Source organism: Oncorhynchus keta, chromosome 34, assembly GCF_023373465.1.
Source record: "Oncorhynchus keta strain PuntledgeMale-10-30-2019 chromosome 34, Oket_V2, whole genome shotgun sequence".
NCBI classification, from domain to species: Eukaryota; Metazoa; Chordata; class Actinopteri; order Salmoniformes; family Salmonidae; genus Oncorhynchus; species Oncorhynchus keta.
Genome location: NC_068454.1, coordinates 42,670,195 through 42,693,770, shown reverse-complemented (window position 1 = coordinate 42,693,770; position 23,576 = coordinate 42,670,195). Strand labels below are relative to the sequence as shown.

The 23,576-nt window shown below is 43.8% G+C and overlaps 1 protein-coding gene across 6 annotated transcripts in view; it reads right to left on the bottom strand.

The window, feature by feature from the left end:
* The window catches only part of LOC118367173 (double-stranded RNA-specific editase 1-like), a 186,669-nt gene that overhangs the window by 92,457 nt on the left and 70,636 nt on the right, over positions 1–23,576 (bottom strand). For 4 of the 6 annotated variants that reach the window (XM_035750284.2, XM_035750286.2, XM_052493925.1 and 1 more), the window contains one exon: positions 17,116–17,170. The exons of 1 other annotated variant lie outside the window; for it this stretch is intronic. The gene's annotated coding sequence lies outside the window, so the exon portion shown is untranslated. Of the gene's footprint in view, positions 1–385; positions 556–17,115; positions 17,171–23,576 lie in introns of those variants that run through there. One more of the 6 variants, XM_035750287.2, reaches the window with a different exon arrangement.

Sequence of the window (23,576 nt, the reverse complement as noted above, 5' to 3'; positions counted from 1 at the left end):
AAAGCTCAATATTGGAGCTTTAACAGAACATGCAACTGATGTAATGAAGCAGCCAATAAAACGTAATTTTCAAACATTATCCAAAATGCAATACGTGGGAAAACACCATTCTAAACAGTGTACCTGATAGCGGTTCCATGTGTGAATATGACAATCTTGTGTTAGAAAGAGAGGGTATCTAAAGTTGCAACAGTTCAGATGGGTTGCTAATTTGACTAGGATTGTGCATTTGGCTTTTGGACAACGGAAGAAAGTTGATATGAAAAGCAATAGAACAGGAGAGAAATAGCGGTGGGCCAATAGGGAAGTAAAATGGAAATACATTGACCAAAATTATATAATTACTCAGGTCTATAAATAAATAAAATAATGAAAAATACTTCACCAGAAAGAATGATTTAGCCAGATAGGAATTGAGGATCATTAGCTTCTTTAAAAATGTAAAATAAACAGCTGTGGATTGTTCCAAATCACAAGCTATTAGGAAGGACTATGCCTATTTGGGAAGCCCGCAATTTGGGCAGCAAGCGTTGAAATAGACACCTTGCTGATTATTGAGTTGTGGCTGTGAGTGAGGCATCTAAAATATGTGTGAAGTTAATGTGTCTTGAGTATAATTTAAAATGTTGAGACAGGGAAGGGGTGTGTGGCGAAGATATAGGCGAGTCTCTCCAGAATGGCTTCCCCCAATTCTTGCGTGTGATTGTTTTTTTTCCCTTTGAATTTTTATTTTTAACAATCCCCATTACATATGTTACCAATAGTAAATGTATCGTTAATCCCAGTCATTTGGTTACATTAATACATGTATTAATTAGTTATTTGCAGTTTTCATTCTCGGAGTGTTAACGTTGTGAACTCCGCTTATAAAGGGGTCTTATATTCATTGTTAGGTCTCTTTTTTTGTTCCGGAACTGCTGTGGTGAGAATCTCTTACGCTCTCCACTCCATGGACTTTTGGGACATGACCTTTCAGGTATGATCTCTTTCGCTCTGTGATCATGCTTAGAATAATACTCGATTAAAATGTCAGTATTGCCTGGTAACTTAAGCTTTATGCTTTGTATGATAATCTATTCATTTGACAAAGTAATTAAAAACACATTTACAACTCCATTCTCAAACCATTTCTTCATTGCCTATTACTGTAACTCAACTATGGTGTTCTTGCACATTGCGAAATAATCTTTATGTAGTCAAATGAAAGTAGGCTCATTTCTTATTGTTATTACGAGTTGCATGTGATGTATTTCTAATATCATATACTGTATATTTCAGCCAGCAGCATACCACCATGCATCCCGCTGCTGGCTTGATTCTGAAGCTAAGCAGAGTTGGTCCTGGTTGATCCGTGGGTGGGTGACCAGATGCTGCTGGAAGTGGTGCAATGATTGGTCACATTGCCCTGTGTAGTAGGGTGCCGTCTTTCCGATTGGACGTTGAAAGGTGTCCTGACTCTGTGGTCACTAAAGAGCTCATGGCACGTATCGTAAGATTAGTTGTGTTAACCCCAGTGTCCTGGCTAAATTCCCAATCTGCCCCTCATACCATCATGGGCACGCAATCACCCACAGCATCCAATTGGCTCATTCATCCCCCATCTGTCACTATTCCCCAGGTCGTTGCTGTAAATGAGCGTGTTCTCAGTCAATTTACCTGGTAAAATAAGGGTTAATAAAATATACACGATAAATATTACTACCTGTTCATGCATTTATGTACCTGGCCTGCCGCGTGGGAATGTAAAAAATTAAAACACTTTCCTACACCTATTGCAAATAATATATTACAACTATTTGTTTGTCACAGTAAGCTACTTGAAAGATCTTAACAATCTCCCCCTCGAAAATCACCAATGTTCGATGTGAAAGCAAAGTAAGTTCTTGGCCTCCTGCTGCATTGGCCTATGCGCTCATTTCTTTAGCCGCAAATGGAATATCAATGTGTCCATATGGCAGAGGCTGGTGATCTTGCATTCGTTGATTTAACATTTCGATAAAATCTTAATTACAATGAATGACTCACCACATGACAATGACTTTGAGAAAAAAAAAACGTTATTGGAATGAAACTATTTCATTAAAATGCGGATATGAAAATCATAACTGGCATGCAGAACGGTAGAATAAATTGTAAGGATCCCCAAACTTGACACTCACACGACCCCTACGAAGTCTTTAAAAGTAATTGCCTCAAAGTTGCCATGGTCGGATTTTGCCTGAAGCAAGGTAAGCCTCGTAATATGAAATAAAACATTCAGGTTTTAAACAATTAAGTATGTTTCCCAAATGTATACTGCCTCCAGCACACATTCTAAGGTGGGGGATGACGCCCTAATAGCCTGTTGCCTGCACTTGAATGGTGAACTGGAGGCATGCTTCAGTTACCAGTTGCACCAAAACACGTACTTAGAATTGTTGCGCAATGAATTGGTTTATACTCCAGCAGCAAACAGCTGACGGGCTGCAAGAGAAATACCGCTTAAAAAAATAGGCTCTATATGCATGTGATAGTTGTAAATAAGATACCTGACTAAAGAAAATACACACAGGACAATTTCATTCCACTAAATTAAGCAAATTGACCTATAGACCGATAAGCACGACGGTCAAATGTATCTACATAGACTGGTATATCCATCAATGTTTTAAAAACATTGCGCACTGCGGTTTGTTTTCTCCCAGTCATTTTGGCAACCCTTTTATTTATTTTTATTTCATTTTATAAGTAAAAAGCCAACATAAACCCTGAAATACACACGGACACACTCACATCAGAAGCATCTACGCAATGCTCCATAATGGGGAAAAAACACGTCTAGAAATGTTTGCAAATTTACACAAAATAAAAAAATGCAATAAACATTTACATAAGTATTCAGACCCTTTACTCAGTATTTTGTTGAAGCCCATTTGGCAGTGGATTACAGCCTCGAGTCTTCTCGGGTATGACACTAGATGCTTGTCACACCTGTTTTTGTGGAATTTCTCCCATTTACATTACATTACATTTAAGTCATTTAGCAGACACTCTTATCCAGAGCGACTTACATATTACATTTCTCCCATCTTCTCTGCAGATCCTTTCAAGCACTGTCAGGTTGGAAGGGGAGCGTCGCTGCACAGCTATTTTCAGGTCTCTCCAAAGATGTTCGATTAGGGTTCAAGTCCTTGAGTGTCCCAGCCAGAGCCCGGACAGAGACTTGTCCCGAAGCCACTCCTGCATTGTCTTGGTTGTGTGCTTCGCGTCATTGTCCTGCTGGAAGGTGAACCTTCACCCTAGTCTGAGGTCCTCAGCTCTCTGGAGCAGGTTTTCATCAAGGATATCTGTACCTTGCTTTATTCAGCTTTCCCTCGATCCTGACTAGTCTCCCAGCCTATTGATGAAAAACATCCCCACAGCACGATGCTGTCACCACACTTCACTGTAGGAATGGTGCCAAGTTTCCTCCAGACGTGACGCTTGGCATTCAGGCCAAAGTGTTCAATCTTGGTTTCATCAGACCAGAGAATCTTGTTTCTCGTGGTATGAGAATCCTTTAGGTGCATTTTAGCAAAGGCCTGATTGGTGGAGTGCTGCAGAGATGGTTGTCAGTCTGGAAGGTTCTCCCATCTCCACATAGGAACTCTAGAGCTCTGTCAGAGTGACCATTGGGTTCTTGGTCACCTCCTTGACAAAGGCCCTTCTCCCCAGATTGCTCAGTGTGGCCGGGCGGCCAGCTCTAGCACTGACCTAGACTGAACTGTGGGACTTTATACAGACAGGGGTGTGCCTTTCCAAATCATGTCCAATCCATTGAATTTACCACAGGTGGACTCCAAGTTGGGAAAAAAAACATCTTATGAAATGATGATCAATGGAAACATGACAAAGCGTAAACAGGTTTTTAGAATTTTTTTCAAATTTGTAAAAAATAAACATACCTTATGTATTCAGACCCTTTGCTATGAGACTCGAAATTGAGCTCATTTCGAGTCTCGTAAGCAAAGGGTCTGAATACATAAGGTGTTTATTTTTTACAAATTTGAAAAAAAAAATCTAAAAACCTGTTTTTGCTTTGTCATTATGGGGTATTGTGTAGATTAATGAGGAAGAAAAGTACATTCATCCATTTTAGAATGAGGCTATAATATAACAAAAATATGGAAAAAGTCAAGGGATGTGAATACGTTGAACGTTTTCATGCCTTGAAATCACTAGTGCTCCTGGTAGAAGTTACCCTGATGATCTAGAATCAGTTTACCCACCTAAAGCATTCACTCCCAACATGCAATACTGACCTTACATCGGGGAAACTTCATCATTCTTTGGAACAAGCACACACACAGGAATAAGCAGAGTGTGAAAGCTTGGCAGGTGTCTGTCAGTCACGTGCAAGTATGCACACACACACGACTAAGAGCCTGGCATTTATACCAAATCAGTGCATAGTTGTAGTGTGGTCCCCAGGGATCACGATCCACCAGTGCAGTGCCAACAGCCTATGAGATGTGCATCCTGAGCCATCCCATATATCAATGAGTGATCTATTATCACGGTACATATTTTCACATTCACAGACTAAGTGCATGCATGAGTGTGTATGCGTGTGCTTGTATTCATGCGTGTTGCAGCACAACCACACAAAGATCGATACATCAACATGAGTAGCCCTGAAAGGTGGCTTACATTATCCCTGTGTTCACTTCAAGAGCCTAAATACTTCCACTTCATTATCAATACAAATTCATACACACATATCATGGATAATGTATGAAGAGTGCTCTTTCCAATACAGTGAACTCCTCTTACAGGAGTCAGCAGAGTGCACTGTACTGCCTAATAGAGCAGAGGCAGGCTTGCAGATGCTAAAGGGCACTGTTCGCTTCCCTGAGGCTGTGTGGTCAGTCAGAAGTGACTTCACCCACTGCAGTCAACTGTTCCAAGCATTTCCCCCTACCGCAACAGAGCTAGGGAGATGCATAGAGTGAGAGAGAGAACAGAGTGAGAGATGAGAAAATGAGAAACAATCCGCTGAATAGGCGGTGGCGACGGAAACAACAATAGCTTGATTGCGGAGGCACTGCTTTGACGTAAACAGAAAATGAGGTCATGTTGCTGGGGCTCTTTTTGTATTAGTCACCAGTGCCTTTTTTTTTAGCCTAGCGGGCAGCTATGGCGTCTGGCCATCCACTGGGACCAGGGCTTGGGTTAGCGGATAATGTGCTTCGCGGAAGCTCCGGGCCGTGTGGTGCATCACCTGGGGCACGCTCTCTCGCTTTCAACCTCCCCGCTCTTCGTGTATTGCTCCTGGATACTCTGTGGCAGGGTTGTCAGGCATAAACTGCCCCGAGGGCAGTTTGAGTTTTAAAAAAAACAACTTTTTAATAAACATAAAATAAAAAGCTAGACAGTCAGTGAGCATCGGAATATCAAGGACCATTATTGGAAAATGAAAAATTGAGACATTAAATACACTGCCTTCGGAAACAATTCATACCCCTTAACTGAAACCAAACTTTGTTGTGTTACAGCCTGAATTTAAAATGGATTACATATATATTTGTTCTTACCCATCTACAAACAATATCACATAATGACAAAGTGAAAAACGTATAGACATCTTTTCAAATTGATTGAAAATTAAAAATAGATTTTTTTTTTTTTTACATAACATCACTGAGTACTTCATCGGCAAGGACTAGGAAGTTGTTTTTGGATAGAAAGAAACGGAATAGAGCTAAGCACACAAAATCCAACAGGAAAACCTGGTTCAGTCTGCTTTCCAACAGACATTGGGCGACAAATTCACCTTTCAGCAGGACAATAACCTAAACACAAGGCCAAATATACACTGGAATTGCTTTACCAAGATAACCTGAGTGGCCTAGTTACAGTTTGGACTTAAATCAGCTTCAAAATGTAATGGGAAAAAAAGGAAAATATCTGTCTAGCAATGATCAACAACCAACTTGAGAGCTTGAAGAATTTAAAAAAGAATAAATGTGCAAATATTGTACAATGCAGGTCTGCAGCGCTTTTAGAGACTTGCCCAGAAAGAGTCACAGCTGTAATAGCTGCCAAATGTGATTCTAACATGTATTGACTAAGGGGGTGAAAATTATGTAAAAGAGATTTCATTTTCAATAAATGTGCAAAAATGTCTAAAAACATGTTTTCACTTTGGCATTATGGGATATTGGGTGTAGACTTTTTTTTTTTTTTTTCATCCATTTTGAATTCAGGCTGTAACAAGTCAAGGGGTATGAATACTTTCTGAAGGCACTATTGGCTATCTAAAACAAAAGGGTCTGAATACTTGACTCAAAACATTTCAGCATTGTTTTTTTGTGTTGAGAAACATAACTTCACTTTGACATTGTGGGGTATTGTGTGTAGGCCAGTGACACAAAACCTCAATTTTATCAATTTTAAATTCAGGCTTTAACATGTGTAAAAAGTCAATGGGTGTGAATGCTTTCTGAAGTCACTGTAGGGCAGAGAGAGAAATATGAGGAACACGATAGAGGGAATGATTAATGGAAATAAATGTGTTTAAACATCAAAAATGTAATGACATTTGGCGATTGTCATTACGCCTACACTTGTAGCCTGAATTCATCCATGAATTAACGCTGTCCGTGGGTTTGTCTCGACAAGTCAACGCTACCTTAAGGAAACAGTCTCTCGGTTCATATTTTTGTTGCTGGACCAAATAAGAACCTGTGGAGAAGGTGGTATGTGTCTGACTGTGTTTGGTAGCCAGCAGATGTGGGTGGACATGCGTGTGCCCACGCAAGGGATCCGTTAGCCGGTAAACGTCGGCTTTTGGAATCCCTTCCTTTTCTTTTTTTTTGCCAATAAATACAATTGTTGTACCACAATAAAAAAAAATAGAACTTCTTGTAAAATAATGCGTTTTATTCATTAATGGAAATACCCGTCAATGTGCTCCAACTTCAAAGGCAAATAAAGTGCCTTCAGAAAGTATACACACTAGGGATTCACAATATATCAGTGGACATATCGGAATCGGCCGATGGTAGCTAAAAATGCAAACATTGGTATCGGCCCCATGTCTAGTTTAACACCGATGTTAAAAACCGATGTTAAAATTTTGCGCTACACACCATTCCTAACCTAGCATTCAACAAGTCGAGCAGTCATTTGAAAGAGTATGAACATTTCAGCGAGACAACTCAAAAAGGCAAAATCCATTAAAGCCAATATTTCACCAACTGGTCAAGCACCGGTACACTACCAAGTGCGCTATTTTTCAGATGTTGCCCTACCGGAGTTACACAGTAAGAGTCACTGCTTTTACCTTCATGACATGGTCTTTGCGTGTCAAAAGATACAGTAGCACTGTCAAAGCTATACAAAAAAAAATCTGCAAACAAGCAAACACCAGCCACGAACGTTGTGTTTGCAATACCACGTTGGTAATAAAATTTGTTAGACCGCAACTTCTGGGGTAGCTAGCTTTAGCTTGGTACCCAGCTAGCACCAATACAACCAGCCTGAAAACAATGACCTGTAGAAACTGCAGTCATTTTCATTATTCTTAGCAATGATTTATGAATCCTTGTGAGTAAGTATTGGCTGGGTTGCCACTTGTTGTTTGCCTATTGAAATTGAACTTCAGTTGATGAAAATAAATAGCTAGCCAGCTACTTAACCATGTTGCAAAAGATAACGTTATAAGCAGCCAGCTAGCTGGCTAGTGAGGCTCGACCGGATATGTTGTGAAGCTAGCCACAATAAGGATTAGGCACAGTAGTGGAATTTGCAGTTTGCTTTAAAAATAAAAGTACGTCATTGACAGTGAGGCAAATGAATACAAATAGTAGAATTATGCCATACTTTTATTTTGAAGGCTACCCGCAAAGTCCACTATTGTGGCTAATCCTTATTGTGGCTAGCTTAATGGTCTGAACACCATTAAACAAATAAGAACAGTTTTATAAATTAGGGTTATTTTAGATGACAGCTAGCTATATAGTTAGCAAGCTAAGTATAGCTACTGAAACAGATTGTCGTTTTGCCATGTTTTTGGGGAAGAACTACATTGTTTGCGTCTATGAGCTAGCTAGCTTTTTTTTAATGACCAGCACTGTAGGTGTGTGAGACAACTTTACCATCATCAGAGCATACATAGATGAATCATTGTGACATATGAAATATGAGTGACAGTGTAATGAATGTGTAATAACTGCATAAAAAAATCAGTCATATTCAGGGCCCGATAGGTCAACAAGCTTATTTGACGTGCATCTTTTTTGACACGCAAAGACCCAAACAGCGTTCCATAGAAAACCTGGTAGAGAATGAAACGACTGAACAAATGAAGGAAACAGCACAGCAAGTAAAGTGAAAGAAATAGGTTTTGATTATGTTTCACTGGTAATGGGGACATATGTAAATGCCAACAAAATAACTTTTGGTCAGTGTGGTGTGTGTGTAACCTTTATTTAACTAAGCAAGTCAGTTAAGAACAAATTCTTATTTACAATGATGGGCCAATTGTGCGCCGCCCTATGGGACCCCCAATCATGACCGGATGTGATACAGTCTGGATTCGAATCGGGGACTGTAGTGACGCCTCTTGCACTGAGATGCAGTGCCTTAGACCGCTGCGTCCATGTGTGTGTGTTAACTATTTAACTGTACTAGAATGCTTAAAAAGGCTGCAACATTTTTTTATATCAGTATCATTTTCTGGGGCAAGGAAAATATTGGATATTGGTATCCGCCAAAAATGTCATATCGGTGCATCACTAATATACACAGATCTCTCATATTTTTAAGCGGGAGAACTTGCACAATTGGTGGCTGACTAAATACTTTTTTGCCCCACTGTATAAATGTTTCTTTGTCATTATGGGGTATTGTGTGTAGATTGATGAGGGGGGAAAAACAAACAATTTAATACATTTTAGAATAAGGCTGTAACCTAACAAAATGTGGATAAAGTCAAGGGGTCTGAATACTTTCCGAAGGCACTGTATACTTCGTAGGCTAATAAATGCTCAAGCTGCTTGGAAATTAGTGCCAGGTGTGTGCGTTTCTATTTTTACTCGCACAACAGACGCAAGGTCCTCATAGGGGACTTCAGCAAAGTGTACTCTGACTGGGCAAAACGGGGAAGATTGTGTTGATTATCTCCATTTCCAGTGTGCCTGCCGAGAGGTGATTCTTTCTCCAAAACAGAGCAGACAAGCCTCAAGACATCTTCTGTTTCTTCAGGACAAAGTAACAAAGCTGATGCGCATTGCAAGCTGCTCCAAGGAGTTGGACAGTTTTAACTACCCAACAGCAGCGGCTCACTTTGAGCAGACCAAGATCCTCCTCAAACACAAGTCACTTCACCCCTACCTCAACTAACCTGTACCCCTAACACATTGACTCGGTACCAGTACCACCTGTATATAGCCTCATTATTGTTATTTTGTGTTATTTTTATTAAAACATTTATTTTTTTGTAAATATTTTCTTAACTCTTTCTTGAGTTTATCTTTCTTGTTGGTTAAGGGCTTGTAAGTAAGCATTTCACGGTATGGTCTACACATAAAGTTAGAGTTTTCAAAGTTTTAATTGAAATTAGAGGATCATTTTTGTGTTTGTTAGGCCTGGTCCTAGCAGTTCTGCTGCCGCCCTAGGAAAGATCAACACAGTGTCATGAATAATATAAGCTGCTGCATAAATTCTCCTAACCTGCAACAAAGTCAAATCTGACATTCATTTTACAAAAGTTGGATCCCTTCTAGCCATAACCCGCCAGTCCTTGTGTTAAGACAGTCTAATTAAAATGTTCATGCCTAGGTTAAATTTAAATTAGAGGCCTAGATAGATATTGTTTGAAAACAGCTGTGTTTTGTTATTTATTAAAATGTTCATACAAATAGTCTAGAGGACAGATCTGTAGCAAATTATATTACACAAATATAATATTTTTTAGTTGTGTTTTACCGTATAGGCGGCTGTTCTTCTAGGCTAAATGTAAAAAATAAAAATAAATCATTAATAGCTGGGATGACCCCGCAAACGGTAATGTTTTGCTTCTCAGTAAAACCAGTCACGTTGGTATAAGAATATTCAACTTTATTTTATTAAACTTCACAGGCTAATTTCTATTCTGGTAAAATGCATTACAATAATCTAAAATGGATTTTGAGCACCTTGGGTGGACACCATAATGCATTACGCATCTAATGCATATGTATGTCGGGTAAATTTGTCAAATGTCCGGTAAATTAAAATCTTACCGGTCACGTTGTCCAGCGCCAAATTTTCTAAATGGAAACACTGGCCTGTGGGTGCATGCATTTGTCCATGTGTAATCATCTCCTGTAGGGAACAATCTGTTGCAGTGTTTAATTTTGATCCCGTTAAACGTTAAAATCACTTGTTAAAAGCTGCAATCCCTTTCTAGTTTGAGGTTAGTACTATCAAACAACACAACATAGTGTTGCCAACTTAGAGACTTTGTTTCAGACCCTCCAGCGACTTGTATTGGTAAAAGAGTATAGCAACAAACGTAGCTACTTTTTAAGGCTGCCTCTGCGACTTTTGGTTGATTCAGCAACTTCCCTGTTTGCGTGACCGCTCGGCTGAGCTCAGCTGTGCTGCTCTGCAGTCTGCTCCCTCTCCACGGCTCAGCTTCCCCCGGCTGCTGCCTGTGTGTGCACCCGTCATTTGCATCCCTCCACCGCCCCTCTCCGCTCTAGCCTCTAGGTCCTCTCCTTCCCCTCCCCTACCCTGCCCCTCTCCGCTCCCTCCCCTGCCCCTCCCTCCCCCGCCTCCCCTCCCCCCCCTCCCTCCCCCGCTTCTCCCTCCCCTGCACCTCTCCGCCGCTCCTCCCCTGCACCTCTCCGCCGCTCCCTCCCCTGCACCTCTCCGCCGCTCCCTCCCCTGCCCCTCTCCGCCGCTCCCTCCCCTGCCCCTCTCCGCCGCTCCCTCCCCTGCACCTCTCTGCCGCTCCCTCCCCTGCACCTCTCCCTGCACCTCCCTCCCCCCTGCCCCTCTCCGCCGCTCCCTCCCCTGCCCCTCTCCGCCGCTCCCTCCCCTGCCCCTCTCCGCCGCTCCCTCCCCCCTGCCCCTCTCTGCCGCTCCCTCCTCTGCCCCTGCACCTCTACGCCGCTCCCTCCCCTGCCCCTGTACCTCTCCGCCGCTCCCTCACCTGCACCTCTCCGCCCCTCCCCTGCCCCTCTCCGCCCCTCTCCCTCCCCCGCCCCTCTCCCTCTCCCGTTCTCCCTCCCCTGCCCCTGCCCCTCTCCCTCCCCTGCACCTCTTCGCCGCTCCCTCCCCTGCCCCTGCACCTCTACGCCGCTCCCTCCCCTGCCCCTGTACCTCTCCGCCGCTTCCTCACCTGCACCTCTCCGCCGCTCCCTCCCCTGCCCCTCTCCGCCCCTCCCTCCCCCGCCCCTCTCCCTCCCCCGCCTCTCCCTCCCCTGCCCCTCTCCCTCTCCCTCCCCTGCCCCTCTCCCGTTCTCCCTCCCCTGCCCCTCTCCCTCCCCTGCACCTCTCCGCCGCTCCCTCCCTGCACCTCTCCGCCCTCCCTCCCCCCGCCCCTCTCCCTCCCCCCCCTCCCTCCCCTGCCCCTCTCCCATTCTCCCTCCCCTGCCCCTCTCCCTCTCCCTCCCCTGCACCTCTCCGCCCCTCCCTCCCCTCCCCTGCCCCTCCCTCCCCTCCCCCCCCTCTCCCTCCCCTGCACCTCACCGCCGCTCCTCCCCTGCACCACTCCGCCCCTCCCTCCCCCCCGCCCCTCTCCCTCCCCCGCCTCTCCCCCGTTCTCCCTCCCCTGCCCCTCTCCCGTTCTCCCTCCCCTGCCCCTCTCCCGCTCTCCCTCCCCTGCCCCTCTCCCTCCCCTGCACCTCTCCGCCGCTCCCTCCCCTGCCCCTCTCCGCCCCTCCCTCACCTGCCCCTCTCCGCCGCTCCCTCACCTGCCCCTCTCCGCCGCTCCCTCACCTGCCCCTCTCCGCCGCTCCCTCACCTGCCCCTCTCCCTCCCCTGCCCCTCTCCCTCCCCCGCCCCTCTCCGCCGCTCCCTCCCCTGCCCCTCTCCCTCCCCTGCCCCTCCCCCCGCCTCTCCCTCCCCTGCCCCTCTCCCTCTCCGCCGCTCCCTCCCCTCTCCGCTCTAGCCTCTAGGTCCTCTCCCCAATGCATAAATTATATATTAACATTATGACGAAATGATTTTGTAATGACGTCATCGAGCAACGAATGGAGCAACCAAAAGCAACTTTCCTTGAAAAATATTTTGCAACACTAACGTATTTTTAATTCTCACACACACACACACACACACACACACGACCGCACCGTCTGGCCCCAAGTCATGCTGTCACCATCTCCCCCAGTGCACGGCAATCTTTCGTCTGAACTCGCCTTCTGTCTTTTTCATCCCCTCACTCTTTTTCTTTTCCCCTCAATGTCTGTCTAAAACACACATTCTTTCACAAAAACGATTTTCTTCCAAATAGCACTGCCAATATCTCACTCATGACAAAAACCTGTGGATGTAATGATAAAAATAATTTATTGACATACTAACCCTTGGTTTTGATTAATATCTAAAATGGCAAAAACCATAATGCCACAACAACCCTGTCCTACACGATGTGTACTCTGTTGTGCCACTGCCAACATATGACAGGTTTGGGATCATTGTGAGACTTGAACACCAGGTTGAGAGAGAGCCGGCTGTGATTTGTATTGGCCTGACATGGGTTCCGGCAGGGACAGATTGCATTGGGCTATCCCTGCTGTGCTTGACATTCTGCTAGCCTGGCTAGCGGTGAGCGTGTCCTTGGCTGCCCTTTCTGGTGACTGGTGATGTAGTGACAGGACACGGTGACTGGATCTGGAGACGAGAGGGTGTGGTAGGGTTTAGGGAGTGGGCTGAAAAGCTCCATAAGGCAGCGGTTCCCAACCTTTTCTGTTCTGGGGACCACCAAAAGCTTGAGGACAGGTTGGAAACCACTGCTCCAGGGGAGAGATACCTGGAGTAGGAGAGGACAAGCCAAGCTTAAAAGACACATTGTTTATGTAAAGTGCATTCGGAAAGTATTCAGACCCCTGGACGTTTGCAACATTGTTAGGTTACAGACATCCTAAAAATGTATTGAGTTTTTTTTTTACTCAACCCATACTAACAAAGCAGAAACAGGTTTAGAAGTTTGGGCAAATTTTAAAATCGGGGAAAAAAACATTTGCATAAGTATTCAGATGATTTACTCAGTACTTTGTTGAAGCACCTTCAGCAGTGATCATAGCCCCATGTCTTCTTGGGTGTGATGTTACAAATCTTGGCACACCTGTATTTGGGGAGTTTCTTCCCGTCTTCTCTGCAGATCCTCTCAAACTCTGTCAGGCTGGATGGGGAGCGTTGCTGCACAACTATTTTCTGGTCTCTCCAGAGATGTTCGATCGGGATCAATTCCGGGATCTGGCTGGGCTACTCAAGGACATTCAGAGACATGTCCCCACCTGCGTTGTCTTGGCTGTGTGCTTAGGGTCATTGTCCTGTTGGATGGTTGAACCTTCGCCCCAGTCTGAGGTCTTGAGCGCTATGGAGTAGGTTTTCATCATGGCTCTCTCCATCGATCCTGACTAGTCTCCCAGTCCCTGCCGCTGAAAAACATCCCCAAAGCATGATGCTGCCACCACCATGCTTCACCATAGGGATGGTGCCAGGCTTCCTCCAGACATTGAGGCGAAAGTGTTCAATCTTGGTTTCATCAGACCAGAGAAACTTGTTTCTCATGATCTGAGAGGCTGAAGGTGCCTTTTGGCAAACTCCAAGCGGGCTGTCATTTGCCTTTTACTGAGGAATGGCTTCTGTTTGGCCACTCCACCATAAAAGCCTAATTGGTGGAGTGCTGCAGAAATCGTTGTCCTTCTGGAAGGTTCTCCCTTCTCCACAGAGGAACTCTAGAGCTCTGTCAGAGTGACCATCGGGTTCTTGGTCACCTCCCTGACCAAGGCCCTTCTCCCCCGATTGCACAGTTTGGGTGGGTGTCCAGCTCTAGGAAGACTCTTGGTGGTTCCAAACTTCTTCCATTTAAGAATGATGGAGGCCACTGTGTTCTTGGCGACCTTCAATGATGCAGAAATGTTCTAGTACCCTTCCCCAGATCTTTGCCTCAACACAATGGGGCAGCAGGGTAGCCTAGTGATTAGAGCGTTGGACTAGTAACCTGAAGGTTGCAAGTTCAAACCCCCGAGCTGACAAGGTACAAATCTGTTGTTCTGCCCTTGAACAGGCAGTTAACCCACTGTTCCTAGGGCGTCATAATAAGAATGAAAATAAGAATTTGTTCTTAACTGACTTGCCTAGTTAAATAAAGGTAAAAAATCAAATTAAAATAAACAATCATGTCTCGGAGTTCTATGGACAATTCCTTTGACATCATGGCTTGGTTTTTGCTCTGACATGCACTGTGAACTGTGGGATCTTATATAGACAGGTGTGCCTTTCCAAATCATGTCCAAATCAATTGAATTTACCACAGGTGGACTCCAATCAAGTTGTAGAAACATCTTAAGGATGATCAATGGAAACAGGATGCAGCTGAGCTCAATTAAGAGTCTCATAGCATATTTAAGTTATGTTTTTTATTCGTAATTTGTAATAAATCTGCAAAAATGTTTTTGCTTTGTCATTAGGGGTATTGTGTTTAGATTGACGATTTGTTATTTTTTATTAATACATTTTAGAATAAGGCCGTAACGTAACAAAATGTGGAAAAAGTCAAGGGGTCTGAATACATTCCGAAGTCACCATCTACTGTACATCAGAGCAAATTCCAGTCCGGAAGGGCTTGAGCAGTCTTTTTTGGTTTCTACCTCGTAGATAATTGCAATAAGGAGTGTTCTGGACTAGATCCACCGATTCATCAGCAGGGCCGATTTCAAGTTGTCATAACAATCGGTAATCGTCATTTTTGGAAGACGATTACGGCCGATTACATTGCACTCCATGAAGAGACTACGTGGCAGGTTGACTATCTGTTATGAGAGTACAGCAAGGAGCCAAGGTAAGTTGCTAGCTAGCATTAAACTTCTCTTATAAAAATCGATCTTAACATAATCACTAGTTAACTACACATGGTTGATGAAATTACTAGTTTATCTAGCTTGTCCTGCGTTGCATATAATCAGTGCGGTGTCTTAATTTATCATCGAATCACAGCCTACTTCGACAAACGGGTGATGATTTAACAAGCGCATTCGCGAAAAAAGCACTGTCGTTGCACCAATGTGTACCTAACCATAAACATCAATGCCTTTATTAAAATCAATACAGAAGTATATATTTTTAAACCTGCATATTTAGTTAATATTGCCTGTTAACAATTTCTTTAATTAGGGAAATTGTGTCACTTCTCTTGCGTTCTGTGCAAGCAGAGTCAGGGTATATGCAGCAGTTTGGTCCGCCTGGCTCGTTGCGAACTGTGTGAAGACCATTTCTTCCTAACAAAGGCCGTAAATAACTGGCCAGAATTGTACATAATTATGACAAAACATTGAAGGTCGTGCAATGTAACAGCAATATTTAGACTTAGGGATGCCACCCGTTCTATAAAATATGGAACGGTTCCGTATTTCACTGAAAGAATAAACATTTTGTTTTTGAAATGATAGAAATATGAGCCTTAGGTCATTAATATGGTCAAATCCGGAAACTGTGTGATATTATATTATAATTAAGTCTATGACTTGATAGAGCAGTCTGATTGAGCGGTGGTAGGCAGCAGCAGGCTCGTAGCATTCATTCAAACAGCACTTTCCTGCATTTGCCAGAAGCTCTTCGCTGTGCTTCAAGCATTGCACTGTTTATGGCTGCAAGCCTATCAAGATTAGGTTGGCAATACTATAGTGCCTATAAGAACATCCAATAGTCAAAGGTATATGAAATACAAATGGTATAGAGATAAATAGTTCTATAATTCCTATAAACCTAAAACTTCTTACCTGGGAATAAAAGGAACCACCATCTTTCATATGTTCTCAGCAAGGAACTTAAACGTTAGCTTTTTTACAGCAAATATTGCACTTTTACTTCCTTTTCCAACACTTTGTTTTTGCATTAATTCAACCAAACCTAACCCTATTGTTGTAATTGTCATTATTACAAATACATATATAAAAATAGGCATCTGCTTTTTTTTGGTCCTCTGACATCATTTAAGTAATTTGTGGTGACGAGGTGCACAAAGGACATGGTATTCTCAAACCGCCACTTTACCCAAATGTGTTCTGGCCCAACCCGTCAGTTTCTGGTCCAATCAGACAGTCCCGAGTGGGTTCGAATTCGGAGAAGAGTCAGGGTCATTGCGGATAAGATCCAGCCCCATTGCGGATTAGAAAGTAACGTCCATGGCCAGAGAAAGGAGTCTGGGTAGCCAGACAAATGTTGTGTGTAGTTTCTGCCGTAGGACTGGACACACTCCAGACTTCTATTCTCTCACACCGGAGAGCCTCCGACATAACAAAAACACACTGAGCTTTTAAGGCCTACGAGTCACACTCTGGTGCATATCCACACATGTGAGCGTAAAACACACACACAAAAATGGAGAGTAAACCCAAGAATGTCATGTTATCATTACACGATCTGTTCTGGTACACACAGGGTGAGAAGTAGCTCGATTGCACTTGACGCAATGGAGCAATTGAGTGCAGGGTGGACGTCACAAACGGCGAGAGCCAGGGATGTACCACACACACACACACACCACCCCACCGTGGTCAGCCATGATCGATCGAGTAAGGGTGTGATGGTGCATCGGCAGTGGAAACTATCACAGGGTGCAGTGGGGAAAACATGACCCAATCACAACCCCCTAAGGAAATTTATGGGTGGGGGGACAGAGGATGTTTTGCAAAGTTGTTACTAGTTCTGTCCCAATAAACAGCAGGCACAACATGACATCCAAAGCACTTAACATTATCTGGGCTCTGTGATAGGAATACAAAAGTCTGTCGGTTTTGCAAAAGAGACATTGTCTTGATGACACCACACAATAAAGGAGCGATAAAGATACTTCTAGGCAAGCCAACTCTTAAGCAGAGTGGGGTAAACACTGCCTACCCTAATCAGTGGTAGGATAAAATTATAAAAAAGTGGACCTACCGTGCAAAAGGGGTGAGAGCTGGAAGCTACTTCTCTGTAGTTCTCTCTGCTTTTACTGAGAGAAAGAGAGCGAGAGAGGGGAGGAGAGAGTGAGAGGGGAGGAGAGAGCGAGAGAGGGGAAACAGTGCCAGTTAGGATGAGCACTGTATAGCCTTGTATAACACCATTGTACATTCAGTGCATACATAACACTGCCTCGTTGGAAAACACAGAAGCCCGTATTCCAACAGACCATGATGATGGTGTTATTGTAACAGCTCCAAATTCAATGAATGTGCCATTAAGACCGCATATTAAACTTTAAATGACTGTTCCGAGTTTAATTTTTCCACTATATTTAACCATGTAGGCCAGTCGAGAACAAGTTCATTTACAACTGTGACCTGGTCAAGATAAAGCAAAGCAGTGTGACAAAAACAACAGTTACACATGGGATAAACAAACATACAGTCAATAACACAATAGAAAAATCGATGTACAGTGTGTGCAAATGTAGCAAGATTAGGGAGGTAAAGGCAATAAATAGGCCATAGAGGTGAAATAATTACAATGTAGCATTAACACGGGAGTGATAAGATGTGCAGAAGATGATGTGCAAGTAGAGACACTGGGGTGCAAAAGCGCAAAAATAAATAAATACCAATATGGGGATGAAGTAGTTGGGTGTGATATTTACAAATGGGCTGTGGACAGCTGCTCTGACAGCTGATGCTTAAAGTTAGTGAGGGAGATAAGACTCCAGCTTCAGTGATTTCTGCAATTAGTTCCAGTCATTGGCAGCAGAGAACTGGAAGGAAAGGCAGTCAAATGAGGGGTTGGCTTTGGGGATGAACAGTGAAATATACCTGCTGGAGCGTGTGCTACGGGTGGATGTTGCTATGGTGACCAGTGAGAGCTGAGATAAGGCGGGGCTTTACCTAGCAAAGATTTAGACGACCTGGAGCCAGTGGGTTTGGTGACAAATATGTAGCGAGGGCCAGGCAACGAGAACATACAGGTCGCAGTGGTGGGTAGTATATGGGGCTTTGGTGACAAAACGGGTGGCACTGTGATAGACTGCATCCAATTTGCTGAGTAGAGTGTTGGAGGCTATTTGTAAATGACATCGCCGAAGTCCAGGATCGGTAGGATAGTCAGTTTTACAAGGGTGTTTGGCAGGCTTTGTTGCGAAATAGGAAGCCGATTCTAAGTTTAAATTTTGGATTGGAGATACTTAATGTGAGTCTGGAAGGAGAGTTTAGTCTAACCTGACACCTAGATATTTGTAGTAGTCCACATATTCTAAATCATAACCGTCCAGAGTAGTGATGCCAATTGGGCGGGCGGGTGCGGGGAGCAAATCGGTTGAAGAGCATGCATTTAGTTTTACTAGCATTTAAAAGCAGTTGATAGCCACGGAAGGAGAGTTGTATGGCATTGAAGCTCATTTGGAGGTTTGTTAGCAGTGTCCAAAGAAGGGCCAGATGTAAAGAGAATGGTGTCTTCAGCGTAGAGGTGGATCAGAGAATCACCAGCAGCAAGAGCGACATCATTGATAAATATAGAGAAAAGAGTCGGCCCGATAATTGAACCCTGTGGCACCCCCATAGAGTTTGCCAGAGGTCCGAATAACAGGCACTTTGATTTGACACACTAAACTCCATCTGAGAAGTAGTTGGTGAACCAGGCGAGGCAGTCATTTGAGAAACCAAGGCTGTTGATTCTGCCGATAAGAATACGTTGATTGACAGAGTCGAAAGCCTTGGCAGCTGCATAGTACGGTCTTATCGATGGCGGTTATGATATCGTTTAGGACCTTGATCGTTGCTGAGGTGCACCCATGACCAGCTTGAAAACCAGATTGCATAGCGGAGAAGGTACGATGGGATTAGAAAGGGTCGGTGATCTGTTAACTTGGCTTTCAAAGATTTTAGAAAGGCAGGGCAGGATGGATATAGGTCAATAACAGTTTGGGTTTCGAGTGCCTCCCCCTTTGAAGAGCGGGATGACCCGCGGCGGCTTTCCAATCTTTGGTGATCTCAGACGATACGAAAGAGGTTGAACAGGCTAGTAATAGGGGTTGCAACAATTTCAGCAGATAATTTTAGAAAGAGAGGGTCCAGATTGTCTTGTCCAGCTGATTTGTAGGAATCCAGATTTTGCAGCTCTTTCAGAACATCAGCGGTTTGGATTTGGATGAAGGAGAATCAGGGGGGGCTTGGGCAAGTTCATGCGGGGTGTGCAGAGCTGTTAGCCAGGGTAAGGAAAGCCAGCTGGAAAGCATGGTCAGCAGTAGAAAAATGCTTCTTGAAATGATCGATTACTGTAGAGTTATCAGTGGTGGCAGTGCTTCCTAGCCTCAGTGCAGTGGGCAGCTGGGAGGAGGTGCTCTTATTTTCCATGGACTTTACAGTGTCCCAAAACGTTTTGGAATTAGTGCTACAGGATGCAAATTTCTGTTTGAAAAGGCTAGCCTTAGCTTTCCTAACTGACTGAGTATATTGGTTCCTGACTTCCCTGAAAAGTTGCATATCGCGGGGGCTATTCGATGCTAATGCAGTACGCCACAGGATGTTTTTGTGCTGGTCAAGGGCAGTCAAATCTGGGGTGAACCAAGGGCTATATCTGTTCTTACTTCTACATTTTTTGAATGGGGCATGCTTATTTAAGATGGTGAGGAAAGCAGTTTTAAAAGAGCATCCAGGCATCCTCTACTGACGGGCTGAGGTCAATATCCTTCCAGGATATCCCGGCCAGGTCGATTCGAAAGGCCTGCTCACTAAAGTGTGTACGGGAGCGTTTGACAGTGATGAAGGGTGGTCGTTTGACCGCATCCATTACGGACGCAGGCAATGATCGCTGAGATCCTGGTTGAAGACAGCAGAGGTGTATTTAGAGCGCAAGTTGGTCAAGATGATACAATGAGGGAAAAAAGTATTTGATCCCCTACTGAAAATCTGTGGAGGGAGCTGAAGGTTCGAGTTGCCAAACGTCAGCCTCGAAACCTTAATGACTTAGAGAAGATCTGCAAAGAGGAGTGGGACAAAATCACTTCTGAGATGTGTGCAAACCTGGTGGCCAACTACAAGAAAAGTCTGACCTCTGAATGCCAACAAGGGTTTTGCCACCAAGTACTAAGTCATGTTTTACAGAGGGGTCAAATACTTATTTCCCTCATTAAAATGAAAATAAATGTATAACATTTTTGGATGTTTTTGTTGTTATTCTGTCGCTTACTGTTCAAATAAACCTAGCATTAAAATTATAGACTGATAATTTCTTTGTCAGTGGGCAAACGTACAAAATCAGCAGGGGATCAAATATTTTTTCCCTCACTGCATCGATGAAGGGTGCCCATGGTTATGGGTTTAGGGTTGTGCCTGGTAGGTTCCTCGAGTTTGCACATCACTGGTTTCTCAGAGACATAAGTTGCATCCCAAATGTCACCCTATTCCCTACATAGTGCTCCACTTTTGGCCAGAGACATCCAAAGTACGGCACTTTATATGGAATCCGGTGTCATTTGGGACACAGCTATATTGTACTGTAGCAAAAAGGTGTTTTTCCACCCAGCGCGGTCAACATGACAAAATGGGGTATAGTCCCCTCCATTTGCGTCACCAAGCTGGAGACTGACACCTTCTGCAACTGGATCCTGGACTTCCTGACGGGGCACCCCCAGGTGGTGAGGGTAGGCAACAACACCACCACGTTGACCCCTCAAGGGTGTGTACCTCGTCCCCTCCTGCACTACCTGTTTAACCATGACTGTGGCCATGCATGACATACAACACAGTCATCAAGTTTGCTGACGACATGACGGGGGAAGCGCAAATCACCGACGGAGAGGAAATCAGAGACTTGGCATTGTGGTACCGTGATAACAACAACCTCTCCCTCAACGTCAGTAAGACCAAGGAGCTGATGATGGACTACAGGAGAAAGAGGGGAGAGCACGCCCTCATCCACGGGTTGTAGAGGAGCGGGTTACGAGCTTCAACTTTCTTGGAGTCCACATCACTAAGGACTTAACATGGTCCATATACAGTCATGAAGAGATTTGGCATGGGCCCTCGGATCCTCAAAAGTTCCACAGGTGCACCATCGAGAGCACCCTGCCATCCAGGACCTCATATACACACAAACACAACAGTTCAGGGTCACTTTGAAAGTTCTTTGTTTTAAAAAAAAAAGCAAAAAAAATTATATTAAAATATCAAATTGATCAGAAATACAGCGTAGACATTGTTAATGTTGTAAATTACTAATGTAGCTGGAAACGGCTGATTTAATGGAATACAAAGACCCATTATCAGCAACCATCACACGTGTGTTCCAATGGCACGTTGTGTTAGCCTTTTAAAATGATAAACTTGGAATAACTAATTGATAATTAGAAAACCCTTTTGCCATTATGTTAGCACAGCTGAAAACTGTTCTGATTAAAGAAGCAATAAAACGGGCTTTTAGACTAGTTGAGTATCTAGAGCATCAGCATTTGTGGGTTCGATTACAGGCTCAAAATGGCCAGAAACAAGAGACGTTCTTCTGAAACTCATCAGTCTATTCTTGTTCTGAGAAATTAAGGCTATTCCATGTGAGAAATTGCCAAGATCGAATCCCCGAGCTGACAAGGTAAAAATTGTTCTGCCGCTGAACAAGGCAGTTAACCCACTGTTCCTAGGCCATCATTGTAAGTAATAATTTGTTCTTAACTGACTTGTCTAGTTAAATAAAGGTTAAATAAAACAATTTAAAAAATAAGAAACTGAAGATCTCGTACAACACTGAACTACTCCCTTCAAAGAACAGCGCAAACTGGCTCTAACCAGACAAGAAAGAGTGGTGTTGGAGGTGGTGTTGGAGGGCTAGTATGAGGCCCTCTTTCCTCTGGTCTAAGAAAATATCCCAATACCCCAGGGCAGTGAATGGGGACACTGCCCTGTGTAGGGTGCAGTCTTTTGGATGGGACGTTAAAACAGGTGTCCTGACTCTCTGAGGTCATTAAAGATCCCATGGCACTTATCGTAAGAGCAGGGGTGTTAACTCTGGTGTCCTGGCTAAATTCCCAATCTGGCCCTCAAATCATCACGGTCACCTAATAATCATCAGTTTACAATTGGCTCATTCATCTCCCCCTCTCCCCTGTAACTATTCCCCAGGTCGTTGCTGCAAATGAGAACGTGATCTCAGTCAACTTACCTGGAAAAATAACGGATAAATAAAAAATAAATAAAAAAGAGGAGTGGGAGGCCGTGGTGCACAACTGAGAAAAAGGACAAGCACATTAGTGTGTCTAGTTTGAGAAACATACGCCTTACAAGTCCTCAACTGGAAGCTTCATTAAATAGTACCCACAAAACACCAGTCTCAACGTCAACATTGAAGAGGCGATTCTTGGATGCTGGCCTTCTAGGCAGAGTTGCAAAGAAAAAGCCATATCTCAGACTGGCCAATAAAAATAAAAGATTAAGATGGGCAAAAGAACACAGACACTGGACAAAGGAAGATTGGAAAAAAGTGTTATGGACAGACAAATCTAAGTTTGAGGGGTTTGGATCACAAAGAAGAACATTTGCCAAAATGAAGATGCTGTAAGAGTGCTTAACACCATCTGTAAAGCATGGTGGAGGCAATGTGATGGTCTGGGGGTGCTTTGGTGGTAGTAAAGTGGGAGATTTGTACAGGGTAAAAGGGATCTTGAAGAAGGAAGGATATCACTCCATTTCGCAATGCCATGCCTAACCCTGTGGGCAGCACTTAATTTGTGCCCATTTCCTCCTACAGGGGCATTTATAAGTGACCCCAAACTTTTTAACGATTATATATTCTCGATACACATACACACACACACACACACACACACACACACACACACACACACACACACACACACACACACACACACACACACACACACACACACACACACACAAAACACACACACAAAAAAAGTATTTAGTCAGCCACCAATTGTGCAAGTTCTCCCACTTAAGATGAGGCCTGTCATTTTCATCATAGGTACACTTCAACTATGACGGACAAAATGAGAGGGAAAAAAATCCAGAAAATCATATTGTATGATTTTTTATGAATTTATTGGCAAATTATGGTGGAAATTAAGTATTTAGTCACCTGCAAACAAGCAAGATCTCTGGCTCTCACAGACCTGTAACTTCTTCTTTAAGAGGCTCCTTGGTCGTCCTCCACTCATTACCTGTATTAATGGCACCTGTTGAAATTGTTATCAGTATAAAAGACACCTGTCCACAACCTCAAACAGTCACACTCCAAACTCCACTATGGCCAAGACCAAAGAGCTGTCAAAGGACACCAGAAACCAAATTGTAGACCTGCACCAGGCTGGGAAGACTGAATCTGCAATAGGTAAGCAGCTTGGTTTGAAGAAATCAACTGTGGGAGCAATTATTAGGAAATGGAAGACATACAAGACCACTGATAATCTCCCTCGATCTGGGGCT